This window comes from Pan troglodytes, chromosome 7 (genome assembly GCF_028858775.2).
Source record: "Pan troglodytes isolate AG18354 chromosome 7, NHGRI_mPanTro3-v2.0_pri, whole genome shotgun sequence".
NCBI classification, from domain to species: Eukaryota; Metazoa; Chordata; class Mammalia; order Primates; family Hominidae; genus Pan; species Pan troglodytes.
This window is the reverse complement of record NC_072405.2, coordinates 69934002-69952908: the sequence shown is the minus strand read 5'-3', so window position 1 is coordinate 69952908 and position 18907 is coordinate 69934002. Positions and strand designations below refer to the sequence as shown.

The following is an 18907-nucleotide window of genomic DNA, read 5'->3' as shown; positions in this document are numbered from 1 at the left end:
CCTCACTGGTAATGATGAAGTGCAGAGTGCACATAAAGCCTTAGCAGCTCATGGTAATGCACAGAAAGTGCTGATGGTCATGGTAGTCTTCATTATTACCTGAGTAAATATGACATGAAGGAGAAAGTAACAGGGGTTGCAAAGTGCTTGGGAATTACAAGAAGGAGAGATTACTTATGATTGGGGAGTTTTGGAAAGTCTTCCACTGGGTCATGAGCAATGGGGAGGTTTGGACACCAGACATAGAAGGGAAAGGGCAGAAGGAGCCACATAAACAATAGTAAGAGCTTAGTGTGTAGACACCATGTATTGAAGGAATGCAAAGTTTTCCTGTGCCATGGGGCAAATGAAAAGGAAGGTAAAAATAAGATCAGAAATGTGATTGTGATTCATCTCATTCTGCTTGGTGGGAGAACTGCTGACTGTTATGCTGATGAAGGAAATGATGGCTTCTGTGCCTCAGGGAGATTTGGGCTGGCAGCAGGAACTATGTGCATCAAAGGCAGGGGACTGGAGTGGAGCAGCTCCGTTAAAGGGAAGTGATGCAATACACTGGGTGAGAGTTGAATGAAAATAATAGAGATGTGGGAGGAACCATGAAGGATAGTAGCCAGGACTTAGGTACCAATTAGATATGGGTGTGAAGAGAGGAAGGACCGAAGGAACTAAGTCAGGTAGGAGGTGAGTCAGAGGTGCTGTAGTTGTGACTAGTTCTTACATAGTAGGAATCAGCACCCAGCACAGTATCACACAATATTAATATTAACATTACTTGATATCAGGGCTGTCAAGGGTTACTCAGAAGTATATGGGCTGGTAGTGTCTACCAAATGTGATAAAATACCACCATAAGCAGGTGCCACGTCTGCAGAAGAGAATATTTCCTGTCCTATTTATAACAAAGGAATGCTTGCACTGCTAGTCTAGACCATCAGCTCCAACCAAGCTGGGGGTTTGATGCATTTGCCTTTGAATCCCTGGCAATCACCAGTACCTATACATAGTAGATGCTCAGCAAATGTTTCTTAGCGAAAGAAGGAAGGTAGTCATGGTGCCAACTTGCCTTGACCAACACTGAGATCACTAGTGGTTGAATTTCCTTACTCTTCAAAGTTTCTCATGCTCATTGCTGATGTCTGATGTGTGTCCTTAAGTATTTTCTATTATGACTCATGCTTATAGAGAACAATGTATTACTGAGCACCTTGGGTCCAAGAGGAGGATAGGAAACAGATTTGATTCTGGTTTAGGAGAGGGCCTTGCCTGCATTCACATAAGGTTAATGTAGTGTGAATGCAGTCAGTGATAAAATGCAGTCAAGAACAGTGAATAACAAATGCTAGATGGATGCTTACAAACAGGAAGGCTTGTATACCATGAGACTCTTAGCCATTGGGAAAGATCTGGTCCTCAAACACCACTTTAAGACAGCCCAAAATATAAATGGGGAAGGGTTTATTTCATGTAGCTCTCTGGATAGAGATTGCACCAGGGCCCATAGAGAGCAGCAGCAGAAGAAAGCAGAAGAAATTAAAAACAAAACAAAAAACGATCCCAATGGAAGTGAGCTATGATCTTCCCATCTATTACTAAACAAATATAAAAAATTAATTTCATGCTTGTCTATTCTAGTAAATCCCTTGGCTGAGGATCTGCAGAAAAGTAAAAACTAGGAAGAGTTTCAAGAATGCAAATAAGCGCTTAATACAGCTAAATTAGCATTGGTTTAAGTACTTCCGTTTTGGCCATTCTATTTTCAGTCAAGGTTTACACCAGGGTTTTTCTACACCCATAAACCAAAAGCAGGCAGTAGGCCACCAGATGTCTCAGCCTTCCTGTCTAATGACATAGAGTGATTTCACAATTCATGATGGACAACACACACACACACACACACACACACCCTGTAAACTGGCATCTTCTAAAATCACAAACATATGACTTCGGAGATGATTCTTTAATTATTCCATGAAGATTTCTTGAGCACTAGGCATGGAGCTAGGATCATATCAGCCTACTCAGAGCCACAAACAGCAAAATCTCCCCGACATGAGTGAATTAAGTAAGATGGTCACGTTACTCCTACTTCCAATGAAACTCAATTGACATTTATAGATTTTTTTTTTTTTGACATGGTGTTTCACTCTTGTCACCCAGGCTGGAGTGCAGTGGTGCAATCCCAACTCACTGCAACCTCTGCCCCCAGGGTTCAAGCTATTCTCCTGCCTCAGCCTCCCGAGTAGCCGGGATTACAGGCACCCACCACCACACCCAGCTAATTTTTATATTTTTGGTACAGACGGGGTTTCACCATGTTGGCCAGGCTGATCTCCAACTCCTGACCCAGGTGATCCACCCGCCTCGGCCTCCCAAAGTACTGGGATTACAGACGTGAGCCAACGCGCCTGGCCAACATTTATAGATCTTGCATTGGGTTCATGGAAATGTGCTAGTCACTACCTGAAATAGAATATTCTTTCTCCAGAACCTGATTCTTATAACCATAAAATCACTTTTGGGATAAGAAATTGGATAATATGATGAGACTTTTTTAAAGAAAAATATCTATCCTTTGGTACTACATTGCTTTGAATGATTTTACACTCCTGAGCTCCTTCCCTCTCAATGATATTCTGCAATCACTCTTGCAATCAAGAGGTACCTTTCTGAAATCATAAACTCTGATAACAGTGTGCAAGGCAACTTGAATTAAATAGTGAATTAGTAAAGCAACTCTGTATGTATTGCTTTTCATGGGAAGCACACCTGTAACTTGAGTTAGAAGTATACAGCATCTCATAATTTTAATTAACTCAGGAAATTGCCTACTCCAATGAAAACTCCAAACCTCCGTATTTAATAAAGAGATCAATACATTCTACAAGGATAACATGCTTTTACAACCAAGGGAAGCCTTAAGGCTCTAAAATTAGTTGCCTATAATGAGCAATCTGAACCCTGAAAAATATGGGTAATTCACACCCAATAGAAATGGGTTGAACTTAGAGAGTCTGTAGTCTGATTTAAGTTTTCAAAGTTGGTTTATCCTTTCTCATTTTACAAATTCTATCCTTCTTAATCATAAGAAACTTAAACAGAGGCAGGCAATCAAATTCATGAAATATTAAAAGGAATGAGCTGTAGGAAATTATTATGTAACTGAAAGAAAAGTCTTATCTTTATAGGTAATACATTCAAGGCAGCTTTGATAGAAATGCAACTTGTTGGCTGTTTTGCAGGCTGGTATTCTTCTAAGTGGGTATCATCCTTCAACAGTTTATCTTCCTCAAGACACATCATGGTTATGAGATTCTTGGAGCTAGCAGGATATAAGGCTGCTGTGACTTCCACAGCTCTGAGGTGCAGGAACACCCTGACCACTGACTACACTATTTCTGAGTTTTGGCACCAATAAGGCAAGGCTGATGGAAAGAACTCTTGGTCTTGACCAACTCCTGTAATGCCTAGTGGTGGCTAACAAGTAACAATAATGATAGGTGGCTTGATCATCCTTCAAAACCAGGTTAAATATATTCCCCTGAGGAGAAAAGCTTTCTGCAAATGCTACCTACACTTCTTCTAGAAGTGAGTATGTGCTTAACTTGGGCAGAAAAGTCCCCTTTGGAGGTTTCCAAAGTCATTTGGAGCCTAGAGCGCTGTAAATATGAGAGTTAATTGGCAGGACCAGACATGTCAGGTAGAGATGTGGGAGTTCTTAGGATTTTTCTAGAGAAGGGCCCACAGACACACCCATGGCGCCCCTGCCTAGCCCAAGTCAAGCAGGTCACAGAGACTAAAGAGTGGCCTCACCCTCTCCCTGCACTCTCTTCATAAACCGGTGGGCTGAGAGCTCTATTGGACCTACTTTTGTTCCCTGGTCAGAACACAGGCTCCAGCCTAATTCTAAGAATCAGAAACAAACAAAAGATAGCATTTAATAAGTTCACAAAAGAACAAACAGGAACATGGGGTCAACATAGTTCATTTAGCAACAATAACAACAAAATCCAATGGACTGGTTGACTTTTCCTATCCAAAGTGCTGTGTGTTTGGAGAGTTAATTTTGCTCTACCAGGTAACATTACCCACAGAAGCTCTGATGCCTCACTGGGAAATTATTTTATGAAAGTGGTGAAAGAAAACATTGGTTTCTTTTCCTTAATTACATCCCAAATTATCACTTGGAAATTCTCTAAGCAATCAGAGCCAGTGGTTATTATTTATCACTGCCACTTAACAGTAGCTACACTGCAGGAGATACTGTAAAACATCAGCGTACATTCCCTTCAAAGTGGGTCCAAAATATCCTACACTCTGAATAGCAAACAGAATTTGGAAAATGCATTAAATATGTATATAGACACAATTTACATATTTTAAATTCTCACACAAGGAGAAAATACATTTTAGGATTTAGGATTTTGCTGGAGAAGGATGTCAGTGCCTATATTTATCTTAACAAAATCTCAGGGATTGTTCTCAATAGAGAAACCCTTGAGAAGGCTGCTTAGAAAAATCAGCAGTTTAATTTCCAAAGGGGAAAAGAGGAAAAAATGTGAATGCTCAGCCCCTGGAAAGTTCTATCTGAAATTTTACCTCCTGCTTTAATCCTTGCCTGCTACAAGTTGATGACCCATTACCTATCTTTTTTCCATTAACTAAGTTACAAGGAGCGCTTTCCTAGTTCTGGCTCATATAGAACCTTCCCAGAGAAAAGAGCTGTCTCTTTCACCCACATTCAGAAATCAGGAGTCTTACTTACCCACCTACATAATTCTTTGAACCCTGAGGCAACATATAAATATTGTAAGTAATTGCTGACTGCAGCAAGCTGAAGTATCAGGGAAGCCTGGGGAGAGAGTGAATTAAGATGGAGGCTGGTTCTTCCAGATGGATTTGCAATTCAGATAGAATCAGGCAACTGAGAGCTAACAGGAATCTTTGTAATTAATAGTGATCTTCAACTGGAGGTAAATTCACCTCCTTTCCAATTGGGGGACCTCTGAAAATGTAAGTGGGACTTAATTACTGGTTTTCAGAATATTTAGAGAATACTACCAGCATTTATTGGGCAGAGGGCAGTAATTATAAATATCCTGCAATGTGCAATACAACCCCCAGAATAATATCCTATCCAAATGGTAGTAACCTCTTTCTGTTATATAATGAAACTCAGATCTGGAAGGGCTCAGTGAAACCAGATGAACAGTTATGTGTACAGTGGGTACAAGGTTCCCAACTCCTAGGTCCAGTGTGCTTGACATGTCTGTGAGACTTACAGAACATTCAAAGAAAGAAATGACTGTAAGGGGAGACTGACCAATGTATGAAATGAGGAATATTCTTTCCTCTTCTTCCCTACCTAGAACATTCTTTCCCTTCTCCACTTTGGGCTGACTCTTTCTCATCTTTCAGGTCTTGGCCAAATGTCCCATTCTTAGGGAGACCTTCCTACCACAGGAAGTCACAGAGTATTGACAATGACTCCCATCTTGACCAAACTCTGAGCCCTTTTCCTGAGTAGGCCTCATGCTTGGCCCATGTTCTCAGCCTTCAAAGCCCAGTTTTAGCAAAGAACTCTGCTAAGCCAATTTGTTGAGAATCCCCTTACCCTTGATATTAATCAAGTTCCTCTTTTTCTTCACTCTGTCCTTGACACCTGACTACGTTTCTCCTAGTAATTTTTCATCAACAGCCTCACTCTGCCTGTGGCTACAAATTCTCATTTGTTCCTATTGTATTTGGAGTTGTGTTCAGTCTCTGTACCCTATTACAGTAGCCTTTACCTCCTATTGCAACACACTTGAGCAAAGTCTTTACTGTCATTTTAAGGTGTCCAGTATATACCATTTCTTTTATAATATTAATAAATGAATATATATCACATGCATATATTCCAAACATGAGTGATCTGGATAGCTGTTTCCACATGGGAAAGTTGGCCTGAAAGTAGGGATAGAAACATGGTGGATGAGATAAAGGAACTCCTAATAAGGTGAATGCAATCAAGACTGGGTTTTTCCTTCTAAAATAATACCCTGAAGAACTCTCTCTGTACAGCCAGAGATGGGCTATGGGGAAGACTTATTGCATCCATTTGTCCTAATGAGCTTTCTCTGCAGCCAAGGCAGACAGTTGTGTCAACCTATGAGACAGGGAAAAGTAAGTCTCTAAAAGGCTTGGAGAATGTCCTTTGAGGTATTTAATTTACAAAGGAGACAACCTAGCATCTTGGGATTATGTGGACAAAATGAAAGCTGGGATACTATTGAGTAGGGCAGACTCTTTCAGTTATTATTCCATGCTTACAGGACACATTCATTTTTTACTAATCTGTGCATTCTTCCCTGACACATTAGTCATCATTGAAAGCTTGAGGACATCTGATATGATTTGGATCTGTGTCCCCACCAAATCTCATGTTGAATTGTAATCCCAATTGTTGGAGGTGGGGCCTGGTGGGAGGTGATTGTATCATGGGGGCAGAGTTCTCATTAATGGGTTAGCACCATCCCCTTGGTGGTGTCCTGGTGATAAAGAGTAAGTGACTTATAGTGAGATCTGGTTGTTTAAAAGTGTGTAGCACCCCCTCCCCCTTTTCTCTCTTCCTTCTGCCCCTGCCATGTAAGATGTGCCTGCTTTCCTTTCACCTTCCACCATGATTTTAAGTTTCCTGAGGCCTCTGGAGAAGCAGCAGCCACTATTTCCTGTACAGCCTGCAGAACTATGAACCAATTCAACCTTTTTTTTTAAATAAATTATCTAGTCTCAGATATTTCTTTATAGAAGTACAAGGATGGACTAATACAACATCTCTTAGAGAAAATCAACTATAGCATTTATTGCTTATTATTTAAGCAAGTCGTCACAAATTCAAGAATCAGTGAAAGAGCTTGTGTTTATTATTCCACATCGGTGCTATAAAATGGCACCTCACATATTCTTTCTTATGCCTAATGCAAAGTTGTCAAGAAGAAAACATCATACTTTAAAAACAAAAACAAAAACTTCAGACTAATCTTGAAATCTAACAAAACAGAAACTTCTTCTGAATTTATGTAGCTCCAGTAAGTTGGACAAGGCCATCTCAGAAGAGCACAGAGCTTATTCATTTACAAGCCAAAAGACAGTTTGTTCCAGCTAAATTGTACTTGGGCTGGCCTCTCTTAGAAGAAGGTAATATTTGTGTTTTTGATTGATTGATTGATTGATTGGCAATTCTGTTTTAAATGTATGCATACAAAATGTTTGTTCAACCAGATTTTTATCACTGACTATGGGATGCTTTCCATAGTCAGAGGATTTCTGGGTTGGAAATGGAGAAAGGGGACTTCTAGAATCATCTAGGTCCCAAATAAAACCCTGCTTTAGTTTTTTTGGGGGGTTTTTTAAAGGTGATTAGAAAGCATTTTCTTGCCAGTCACTCACGGCAAATCCTGGTCTCTGGGAAGACCAGGAAGGCCTGTTCATGCAGTGGGAAAGGTGTGTTCTTCTAACTGAAGATCCTAAGTGGTCTCTTAAGTGTTTTTTCCTCCAGATCTCAATGCACAGAGTACTACCCACTTCCACTCAAGTCTGCCCTTTCCCAAACTCCCTGCGGGCCTGCCTACAATGGCTCTGTAGAGTTGCAAGTTGCTTCAGAGGCTGGGATGTGTGTTATCCCTGTTCAGTGCAGGGCCATGCCGATAGCAGGTGCTAGGTAATCCCAAAGAGCTCCAGATACAGGATTCAGCAGCTGGCAACTCAAATGCCTAGGAACGCCAGGCAGGACATGTGAGTGAATGAAGCAGGCCAAGGGGACACAGGCCCACCAGTTTGCTACTCATCTGCAAAAAAACATCTAATTGGGGAAAAGGAAACCAGGTTTTGCCATAGGTTAACTATATACACTTAAATTATATAACTTCTTCAAGATCCCAGTTGACTATTAGTAAAATGCAGTCATATTTATACCGGGTTCAGAGCTCTTACACCTAAATTGATTTTAAGTCTTTTCTGGCCAGGCATGGTGGCTCACACCTGTAATCCCAGGACTTTGGGAGGCCGAGGCGGGTGGATCACCCGAGGCCAGGAGTTCAAGACCAGCCTGGCCAACATGGTGAAACCCCATCTCTACTAAAAATACAAAAATTAGCCGGGCATGATGGCACTTGCCTATCACCCCAGCTACTCAGGAGGCTGAGGCAGGAGAATCACTTGAACCTGTGAAGCAGAGGTTTCAGTGAGCCAAGGTCGCACCATTGCACTCCAGCCTGGGGGTCGCAGCAAGACTCTGTCTCAAAAAAAGAAAAAAAAAGTCTTTTCTAGCATCATTAAACAGAGACACATCTTTATATTCACATTTTAGAAATGAGCAATTTCTCTCTCCTCCAGTTCTTTAGCAGATACCAACTTAAAAAGGTCTGAAAACTTAATCATACGTGGTGGACATAATCCAGTTACAGGAACCTAACTCTTTGAGCCAGTGTGGTTGGTAACTTGGTTCTTTGAATGATGAGGGCTTAATTTGTAAATAGCAGTCATAATAAACCGTAATCAGCAAACGAAAACATTTCTCAAGGCAAAATTTAGAACCATTTCTTTTGTATCAACAAGATAATTTCAGGAAACAGAAATCTATAAAAGAAATATGACTATAAGAAAGAATATAACTGAGAATGGATTAAACTTTAAATTATAATAATACAAATTTTCAAGGCAGCATGAAAATATGCTGAGATAGCTGAGTATGCTTCCATAACTTAAAAAAAAAACAGAAAAAATATACATTTAAATATACTTAAATAAGAACAAGTACAAAAGGAAAAGGTTTCATAAGGCCTTCTATACATTTGGGTGGACAACTTAAATCTATGTGCCTGATGTATCCAACACCCAGCCTCATAGTGTCTTGATCACTTGAGTTATATTCTAACATTCTATTGCTCTTTCTCTAATACTCTGCTTGGGTGGCCTCTCTTCTGGGCATACTCAGACCTCAATAGTGAAGATGGGTTCTCAATCCTCTGTTCCCAAAGCTGTTTTTTGTTTGTTTGTTTGTTTGTTTTAATTTAGTGTGAGCATATGTGTTGGCCCAAATCTTTATAATCATGTTCACCACTGTACCTTGGAAAAGAATGATGATGCTATGCCTGGAATTCTGATCAAATGTGGGACTTACCCTTGGATAAGACATACTGATTGGGTAGTTCAGAGAGATAGAATAAAATCGACTAAGCCTGAGCAGATAGACTTTGGAAAGATACAGAGGAAAGTCACATATGACTAAATATGCATAACGGGAAAACTAACAAGGCTTGCACACAGTGTGTGTGTTTGCACACAGTGTACAATATAATTATATGTTGATTTTACTTGCTGGAAATGACTAACATAGGAAAGGAGGTAGGTGAGGGTCAAACAAATAACATTTTACAAACATTTAAAGAAGTCAGTACTTTATCTTCTTTCCTACTTTATTGGGTCCAGAAGGTGAAGAAGTCTTTAAATTACTGTTTGAAAGATCCAGATTGGAAGAAAAATGTGGTGGCATGGATGGTTCTTCATCGTGTCAGTAAGTTACTGAAAGATTGGGAATCAATTCTCTGGTGACTTTAAGAAACAGGATTTTAGGGCTGTTCCAAATCCTTCATCTTTATACATAAGAAAAACTGAGACTGAGAGGACACAGCTAATAAATATCAGAGTCAAGATTTGAACTTCCTGTCTGAATATCACAGTGGGAAGGGATCTGAAAGATCATCAATCCCTGTCAGACAGCAGAATCTGCTTCCACCAACTTTTTATTAAGAAAATGTCCTGGTGGCCGGGCTTGGTGGCTCACACCAGTAATCCCAGCACTTTGGGAAGCCAGGGATGGTGGATCACCTGAGGTCAGCAGTTGAAGACCAGCTTGGCCAACAGAGTTGAAGACCAGCTTGGCCAACAGAGTTGAAGACCAGCTTGGCCAACATGCTGAAACCCTGTCTCTACTAAAAATACAAAAAATTAGCCAGACATGGTGGCAGGCACCTGTAATCCCAGCTACTTGGGAGGCTGAGGCATGAGAATCTCTTGAACCTAGGAGGGCAAGGTTGCAGTGAGCCGAGATCGCACCATTGCTCTCCAGCTTGGGCAACAAGAGCAAAACTCCATCTCAAAAAAAAAAAAAGAAAAAAAAAAGAAAAGAAAAAGGAAAGAAAAAGAAGGAAAAAAAACGTCCTGGCAAACAGAAAAGTTGAAAAAATACTGCAGTGATATACTTACCATTTGATTCAATAATTGTCATCATTTTGCATGGTTGTTTTATCTATCCTCTATGCATATGTATGCATCAATATAGGTACAGTTAAAAGTAAGCTGAAAGAAAGTTCCATAGATCGTGACTTTAAAAAAATGATTTCCATGCCATGTGCCCTGTAGAATGTCTTAAATTTTGGCTTAGCCTATTGTTTTCTCTTGATGCCATTTAACTTCATGAGTGAACTCCCATTCACAATTGCTTCAAAGAGAATAAAATACCTAGGAATCCAACTTACAAGGGATGTGAAGGACCTCTTCAAGGAGAACTACAAACCACTGCTCAAGGAAATAAAAGAGGATACAAACAAATGGAAGAACATTCCATGCTCATGGGTAGGAAGAATCAATATCATGAAAATGGTCATACTGCCCAAGGTAATTTGTAGATTCAATGCCATCCCCATCAAGCTACCAATGACTTTCTTCACAGAATTGGAAAAAACTACTTTAAAGTTCATATGGAACCAAAAAAGAGCCCGCATTGCCAAGTCAATCCCAAGCCAAAAGAACAAAGCTGGAGGCATCACGCTACCTGACTTCAAACTATATTACAAGGCTACAGTAACCAAAACAGCATGGTACTGGTACCAAAACAGAGATATAGATCAGTGGAACAGAAGAGAGCCCTCAGAAATAATGCCGCATATCTACAACTATCTGATCTTTGACAAACCTGAGAAAAATAAGCAATGGGGAAAGGATTCCCTATTTAATAAATGGTGCTGGGAAAACTGGCTAACCATATGTAGAAAGCTGAAACTGGATCCCTTCCTTACACCTTATACAAAAATTAATACAAGATGGATTAAAGACTTAAATGTTAGACCTAAAACCATAAAAACCCTAGAAGAAAACCTAGGCATTACCATTCAGGACATAGGCATGGGCAAGGACTTCATGTCTAAAACACCAAAAGCAATGGCAACAAAAGCCAAAATTGACAAATGGGATCTAATTAAACAAAAGAGCTTCTGCATAGCAAAAGAAACTATCATCAGAGTGAACAGGCAACCTACAAAACGGGAGAAAATTTTCGCAACCTACTCATCTGACAAAGGGCTAATATCAAGAATCTACAACGAACTCAAACAAATTTACAAGAAAAAAACAAACAACCCCATCAAAAACTGGGTGAAGGATATGAACAGACACTTCTCAAAAGAAGACATTTATGCAGCCAAAAAACACATGAAAAAATGCTCATCATCACTGGCCATCAGAGAAATGCAAATCAAAACCACAATGAGATACCATCTCACACCAGTTAGAATGGCAATCGTTAAAAAGTCAGGAAACAACAGGTGCTGGAGAGGATGTGGAGAAATAGGAACACTTTTACACTGTTGGTGGGACTGTAAACTAGTTCAATCATTGTGGAAGTCAGTGTGGCGATTCCTCAGGGATCTAGAAGTAGAAATACCATTTGACTCAGCCATCCCATTACTGGGTATACACCCAAAGGTCTATAAATCATGCTGCTATAAAGACACATGCACACATATGTTTATTGCGGCACTATTCACAATAGCAAAGACTTGGAACCAACCCAAATGTCCAACAATGATAGACTGGATTAAGAAAATGTGGCACATATACACCATGGAATACTATGCAGCCATAAAAAATGATGACTTCATGTCCTTTATAGGGACATGGATGAAATTGGAAATCATCATTCTCAGTAAACTATCACAAGAACAAGAAGCAAACACCACATATTCTCACTCATAGGTGGGAATTGAACAATGAGAACACATGGACACAGGAAAGGGAACATCACGCTCTGGGGACTGTTGTGGGGTGGGGGAAGAGGGGAGAGATAGCTTTAGGAGATATACCTAATGCTAAATGACGAGTTAATGGGTGCAGCACACCAGCATGGCACATGTATACATATGTAACTAACCTGCACATTGTGCACATGTACCCTAAAACTTTAAGTATAATAATAATAAAAAAAAGAAAAAGACCATAGTAAAAAACAAACCACCATGCTGTGTGCTTCTGTTTTTCTCGTTTGTTTCTTCCAACTGATTTTGAATTGACAAATAAAAATTTTATATATTTATGGTGTAAAAAAAAAAAGAAACTTCTTCCTCTTAAACTGGAGTGAGGTACACAAGCTTGGTTGGATTCAGGCTAAATATTTCTGGAAGATTGTTTTCTAGATGATGTGCCAATAGAGTTGAATTCAGTACCAATTCTGACCAATTGATGTTGCTGCAAGAGCTCTAGCTGATAAAGTCAAGTGCTATATCATAGCTCAGCAGAAAGTGGTGACAAGATAAATTTGTTTTGGGCGTTGGTGGGAGTGGAACCAACTTCACAGTTAGGAGAAACAGGGAAGAACAGAATACTTTTTAAATTGAGGTAACTGTAGATTCAGATGCAGTTGTAATAATTTGTTTGTATGTGTGCATGTGTATATGTTTATTTAGTTCTATACAATTTTATCTGACGTACATTGGTGTATTCACCAAGCCAGTCAAGATACTAAACAGATCCATCCCAACAAAGACCCTACATGTTGCCCTTTTATAACTCTCTCCTCCCATTCCCTAAAACCTGTAATCACTGATCTGTTCTTCATTTCTAAAATTTTGTCATTTCAAAAATGTTATAGAAATTGAATGTTATATAATGTTTAGGGATTAGCATTTTTAGTCAACATAATTACATGAAGATTCATCAAAGTTGTTACATATATAAATAGTTCTTTCCTTTTATTGTTGAGTAGTAATCAATGGTATGGATGTACCAGTTTTTTTAGCCATTTTACGTGTTGCTAGACATCTGTGCTGATTTTGGGTTTTGGCTATTACAAACAAAGGTGCTGTGAACATTTGTGTATAGGCTTTTTTGTGAATATAGGTTTTTATTTATCTGAGATAAATGCCCGAGAGTGTAATTTCTGGTCTGTATGGTAATCCCATGTACAGTTTTTTTTCAGTTTTTTAAAGAAACTACCAAATTGCTTTCCAGAAAGATGACACTATTTTACATTTTCACTGGCAATCTTGATGAGTAATCCAGTTTCCTTATAACCTCAACAACAGTTGGTGTTTCTGCTATTATAATTTTTATTTTAGGTATTCTGGTAGGCATGTATCTCATTGTGGTCTTGATTGGTGTTTCCCTAATAACTAGTGATGTCGAATGGGCTTCATCAAGTGAGCTAGAAGAGAACATGCAAGCTTGTTGTTAATTCTTCTTAAAATATTTGTAAAATTCTCCAGTGGAAGCACGTGGGCCCAGAAGTGTCTTTTTCAAGAGTTTTAAATTTATGAATTCAACGAATTTGAAGGCTACAGGGCTAGTCAGATTATCTATTTCACCTTGATTGAGTTTTCACATTGTGTAGTTTTTAAGGAATTGCTTCATATTTTCTAAGTTATTGACTTTATGAGGATAAAGTTGTTCATAATATTCCTTCATTTTCCTTTTCATGGCTGTAGGATCTGTAGTGATATCACCTACTTCATTTCCAATATTGCTAATTTGTGTTTTCTCTCTTTTTATTATTGTCAGTCTAGCTAGAGGTTTATCAATTTTGTTGATTTTTTTTAAAGGGCCAACTTTTTGCATGGATTTTCTATTTTTTTTCCTAATTTCACTTTCATGGATTTTTGTTCTTTATTATTTTTTTATTCTGCTTGCTTTGGGTTTATTTTGTTTCATTCTTCTTTAGTTTCTTGAAGTAGAACAGATTTTTGACTTGAGACCTTTCCTTATTCCTAATATCAGCATCTCATATTGTTTCCCATTCAGCTCTGTCTTATCTGCATCTCATATATGTGGATATGCTGCGTTTTCATTTTCATTTAGTTGGACATAATTTTTAAATTTTCCTTTGAGGCTTCTTTTTTGATCTATAAATTATTTACAAGTAAATTTTCCTTTGAGGCTTCTTCTTTGATCTATAGATTATTTAGAAGTGTATTGTTTAATTTCCATGTCTTCTGAGATTTTTGTGTTTTCTTTCTGTTATTGATTAATAGTTTGATTCCATTATGGTCAGACAAAACACTTAGTATGATTTCATTTATTTTAATTTGTTAAGGTTTACTTTATGACTTCAGGTACAGTCTATCTTGATGAATGTTCCACAGGCACTTTAAAAAATGTGTACCTTGCTGTTGTTGTGTGGTGTGTTCTATAAATGTCAATTAGATCCTGTTGGTTGATTGCGTTGTTCAAATCTTCCGTCTAGTAGTTCTATCAGTTGCTGAGGGTGGGGAGGTTGAGGTCCCCAACTATAATTGCAGTTTTATCTACTCCTCTTTTAAGCACTATCAGTTTTTTCTGTATGTATTGTGAGACTTTTTATGTATGCACACATTTAAGAAACAGTCATCTCTCAATATCCACAGGAAATTGATTCCAGGATTCCTGAGGATATCAGAATCTGTGGCTGCTCAAGTCTCTTATACAAAATGGTATAGTATTTACATATAACCTACTTTCTTATATACTTTAAATCATTTCTAGATTACTTATAATACTTAATGCAATGTAAATGCTATGTGAATGTTATGCCGTGTTGGTGTTTTTATTTGTATTATTTTTTATTGCTGTATTGTTATTTTTTATTGCTTTTTTGTTCAAATATTTTTGATCCACCATTTGTTGAATCTGTGGATGCAGAACCTATGGAGGGCTGACTTATTTATGTCTTCTTAATGGATTGATCCATTTATCATTATGCAATTTCCTTCATTATCTATGGTAGTTTCCTTTCCTCTGAAGACTACCTTATCCGAATACAGCCATGTCTATTTTTTTAAATCCATCTTTGCATGATATATCTTTTTACTTTCAGTCTACGTTAATGAATTTCAACTGATTTTCTTGTAAAATATTGTTGAAGCTTGATTTCTTAATCCACTGCTAATCTCTGTCTCTTAGACTACTGGCATTTGGCATAATTATTTTTATGTTATGGCTTAAGTCCACCATTTTATTAATTCTTTTCTATTTATTTCCTCTGATGATCATTCCTCTGTTTCTGTTTTCTTCTGAGATGTTTCTGTTTTCTTTCTTTCCTTTGAGTTACTTAAACATCTTAGGATTCTGTCTTGACTTATTTAGAGTGTTTTTGGGTATACCTCTTTACATGATATTCATAGTGATTGCTCTAGGCATTACAGTATACATATGAGACATAATAGGTAGAGTATCAACATTTTACCATTTCCAATGAAGTATAGAAGCTTCATTACCGTTAAAGTCCCTGTACTTTTCCCTCTTTTAAATATCACTGTCTTGAATAGCAGATGGTGTTAGAATTTGTGTTTCAATCATCAAATATGATTTATAAAACTCATGAGATAAAAGATAGTTTATTATATGCACATGTTTCTACTCTTCCTCTTGTTCCTTCTTCCTGATATTTCAAGATTCTTTCTTCTGTCTTTTACTTTCCATTTAAAGAAATTTCTTTAGCCAGCTTTTAAGGGTAGGTCTGCTAGGAACAAATTCTTTTAGTTTTTTCTTGTCTGAGAATATCTTTATTTCTTCTTTATTTCTGAAGAATAGTCTCACCAGATATAGAAGTCACAGTTGACAGCTATTTTCTTTAAGCTATTGAAAAATGTTGTACCTCCTCCTTCTGCTTCCATGGTTTCAGATGAAAATTCAGTGTCACTTGAATTGGTGTTCCTCTGCATGTGATGTGTTCTTTCTCTCTGACTGCCTTCTAGATATTTCCTTTGTCTTTTATTTATAAGTGTGTGATTATGATGTGTGTTCCTTTGTTTTATCCTGTTTGGGATTTGTTCAACTTTTGGGATCTGTAAGTTTGTATTTTTTTTTAACCAAATTTGGGAAGTTTTCAGCCATTACTTATTCAAATACTCTTTCATTCCACTCCCTCTTTTCCCTCTGGAATGCTGATCCTATGAATATTGGATCTTATGACATTGTCCCACAGGAGCCTGAGTCTCTATTCAGTTACTTTTCCAGTATATTTTCTCTCTGTTCATATTGGGTAAATTCTATTGATCTGTCCTTAAACCTAGTGGCTTTATCATTTTTGTCTCCACTCTATTATTGAATCTATCATTTCAAGTTTAAAATGACACTTTAAAATTTTTATTTTGTTATATTTTTTCAGTTCCATAATTTCCACTTGGTTCTTTTTTATAACTTCTATTCCTTTACTGAGATTTTCTAGTATTTTATTTGTTTCCAGAGAATTTGTAATCAACTGCTGAAGCATTTATATGGTCCTATTTAGAACATCCTGGGATGCTCCTACTATGTGGGATCTTTTGGAGAAAAAAATCCATACCTGAGCAAGTGGAGAGAAGGGACCAGATTCAGAGGATACCCATAAAATGATCTGCAAGGGAAAACAAGTTTCTGACCAAGCACGGTTACAACCACATCTTCCTGGGACAAATGAGGACATGTATCAATGCCTCACCAACCTTCCATACACCCCAGGCTTACCTAGGAACTGCCTTCAGCCCACCATGTCTACCAGAGTGGCGGTATATAATCACTATTCAACTCCACAGCCAGAGAGAGGTGCAGAAGCCATCACAGGAAATGACTAGATGCCCCTGAGCTCTCTGTTGCTGCTGCCGTGCGGGTGACTGGGAATCACATAGTTAACTAAAAGCTTTTACTCAGCTTAATTTCCTCCACTCTACATGAAAATTGCTCTGTTCATTTTCACTTTACCTTTAAATTCAGGGCACATGCACAAAGACATAATGGTGTAAGAGTGGAAAAGAGAAGATGTATTTTCTAAGCTGCCTGCAGTCTGACAATTGTTTGAATGTGTGTGTACATTTAACAAGATGGTAGATTACAGCATTACCTTATCTTCAGGGTAAAACTGCCATTCAGGATCCAAAAATCTCCTAATGGTTTATTGAAATGGTTCCCTCTTGCAATGCATCATCACAGTAGTTTATGATAAGGAGAAAAGTATGTTCGATACAAATCAAATAATGCCAAATACAAAGAGTTGTAAGAGAAATAGCTCACTTGGGAGATAGAGAGAATTGAAGAAAATGTATTGGGTGAGAGACGCTAACTAGACCTCTGGAAAGAGAAGTCAGCAATGACCCAAATGGGATACTTGATTCTCTTCAGTGGTCAAAAACCCTCAGGAGAAGGATAAATAGGTATTTATTATTTGGTATAGGACATGATATTTTGAAATACCTATATATTATGTAATGGCTAAATTGAGCTAATAAAATAAACATGTATAAACATCTAACAAGCATGTACAATGTGTTGTATAACAGATATCTTGGACTTATCCCTTTTATCTAACTGAAATTCTATATCCTTTGACCAACATATGTTAATGCTATGGTTTAATGCTTTTTAGTTAATTTAATACTCCATACATGTATTAGTCTATCCAAGAGATAAAATTAAACCTTCCTGAAAAAAAATTCTTACATGGCAAAGACAGCATGTGCCTCGGTGATGCAGTTCAGGGGTTATTTGCATGGAACTTAAAAGACGCAAGCTGGTAGTGCACACTTACACTGTGTTTGGAGAGTGCTAGAGAGCCAGGAGGCAATCCTTTACCAACCAGCAATCCCTTCTGTGTGAAACTTCCATTTATGAAGCCTTATTCTGGATTTCTATTTTTGACTTTTGGCGTTTCCAAACCAGGGGAGTATGGGAGTTTGGGATCAAGAACATTAGAATTGTAAAGTAATTCAGATTGTTTCTTACTGATTCCAAACAGAAAATTAAGAAGGTTCTGAACATTAAGATGGAAGATCAAACAGAAAAATGAAAAAATAAAACCTAAAAAACAAAAACAAAAAAACTTCCTGGTATGTTTCCCGTACCATCTGCCCACCCAAACCTGGTCCTCTCACTGTTCCCCACCTCAGGGGATGGCACCACCCCAAGCACAGGTTTTCATGCAGAAATCTGAGAGGTGTCCTTGACCCTCTTTTCCCTCCTTCTCCTCTCACCCATATCCAATCAGTGGCCCAACTCTGTTGGTTTTATCTCCTGGTAGCTTTTCATTTTTTTCCTTTTGAAAAATTATTATTTTTTAATTGACAACTACAAATTATAGGGGAAAAGCTCCATGACATAAGTCTGGGCAATAATTTTTTTAATGAAATTCCAAAAGCACAAGCAAGAAAAGGGAAAATAGACAAGTGCTATTATCTCAAACTAAAAAGCTTCTGCACAGCCAAGGAGACAATGACCAGAGTGAAAAGACAACTTACAGAATGGGAGAAAATACTTGCAAACCATACATCTAACAAAGGGTGAAAATCCAAAATATATAAGGAACTCAAACAACTTAATAGCAAGAAAACAACCCAATTAAATGGGCAAAGGACCTGAATAAACATTTCTCAAAAGGAGACATACAAATGGCCGACAGATACATGAAAAGGTGCTCAACATCACTAATCATCAGGGAAATAAAAATTAAAACCACAATGTAATATTACTTCATACCTTCTAGGACAAGTATTATCAAAAATATGAAAAATGACAAGTGTTAGCAAGGATATGGAGAAAAGGGAACACTTGTATACTGTTGGTGGGAATGTACATTAGTACAATCATTATGAAAAACAGTACAAAAGTTCCTCAAAAAGTTAAAAATGGAACTACCACATGATGCAGCAAT

General features: G+C 37.9%; 1 protein-coding gene and 1 long non-coding RNA gene across 5 annotated transcripts in view; one reads left to right on the top strand and one right to left on the bottom strand.

Moving 5' to 3' along the window:
• CLVS1 (clavesin 1) overlaps window positions 1–18907 on the bottom strand; it is a 440705-nt gene that overhangs the window by 138386 nt on the left and 283412 nt on the right. The window lies entirely within an intron of this gene.
• LOC107976324 (uncharacterized) overlaps window positions 1–18907 on the top strand; it is a 34197-nt gene that overhangs the window by 11878 nt on the left and 3412 nt on the right. The window contains exon 2 of the long non-coding RNA XR_001720198.3: window positions 14652–14717. This is a non-coding gene — a long non-coding RNA (uncharacterized LOC107976324). The remainder of the gene's footprint in view (window positions 1–14651; window positions 14718–18907) is intronic.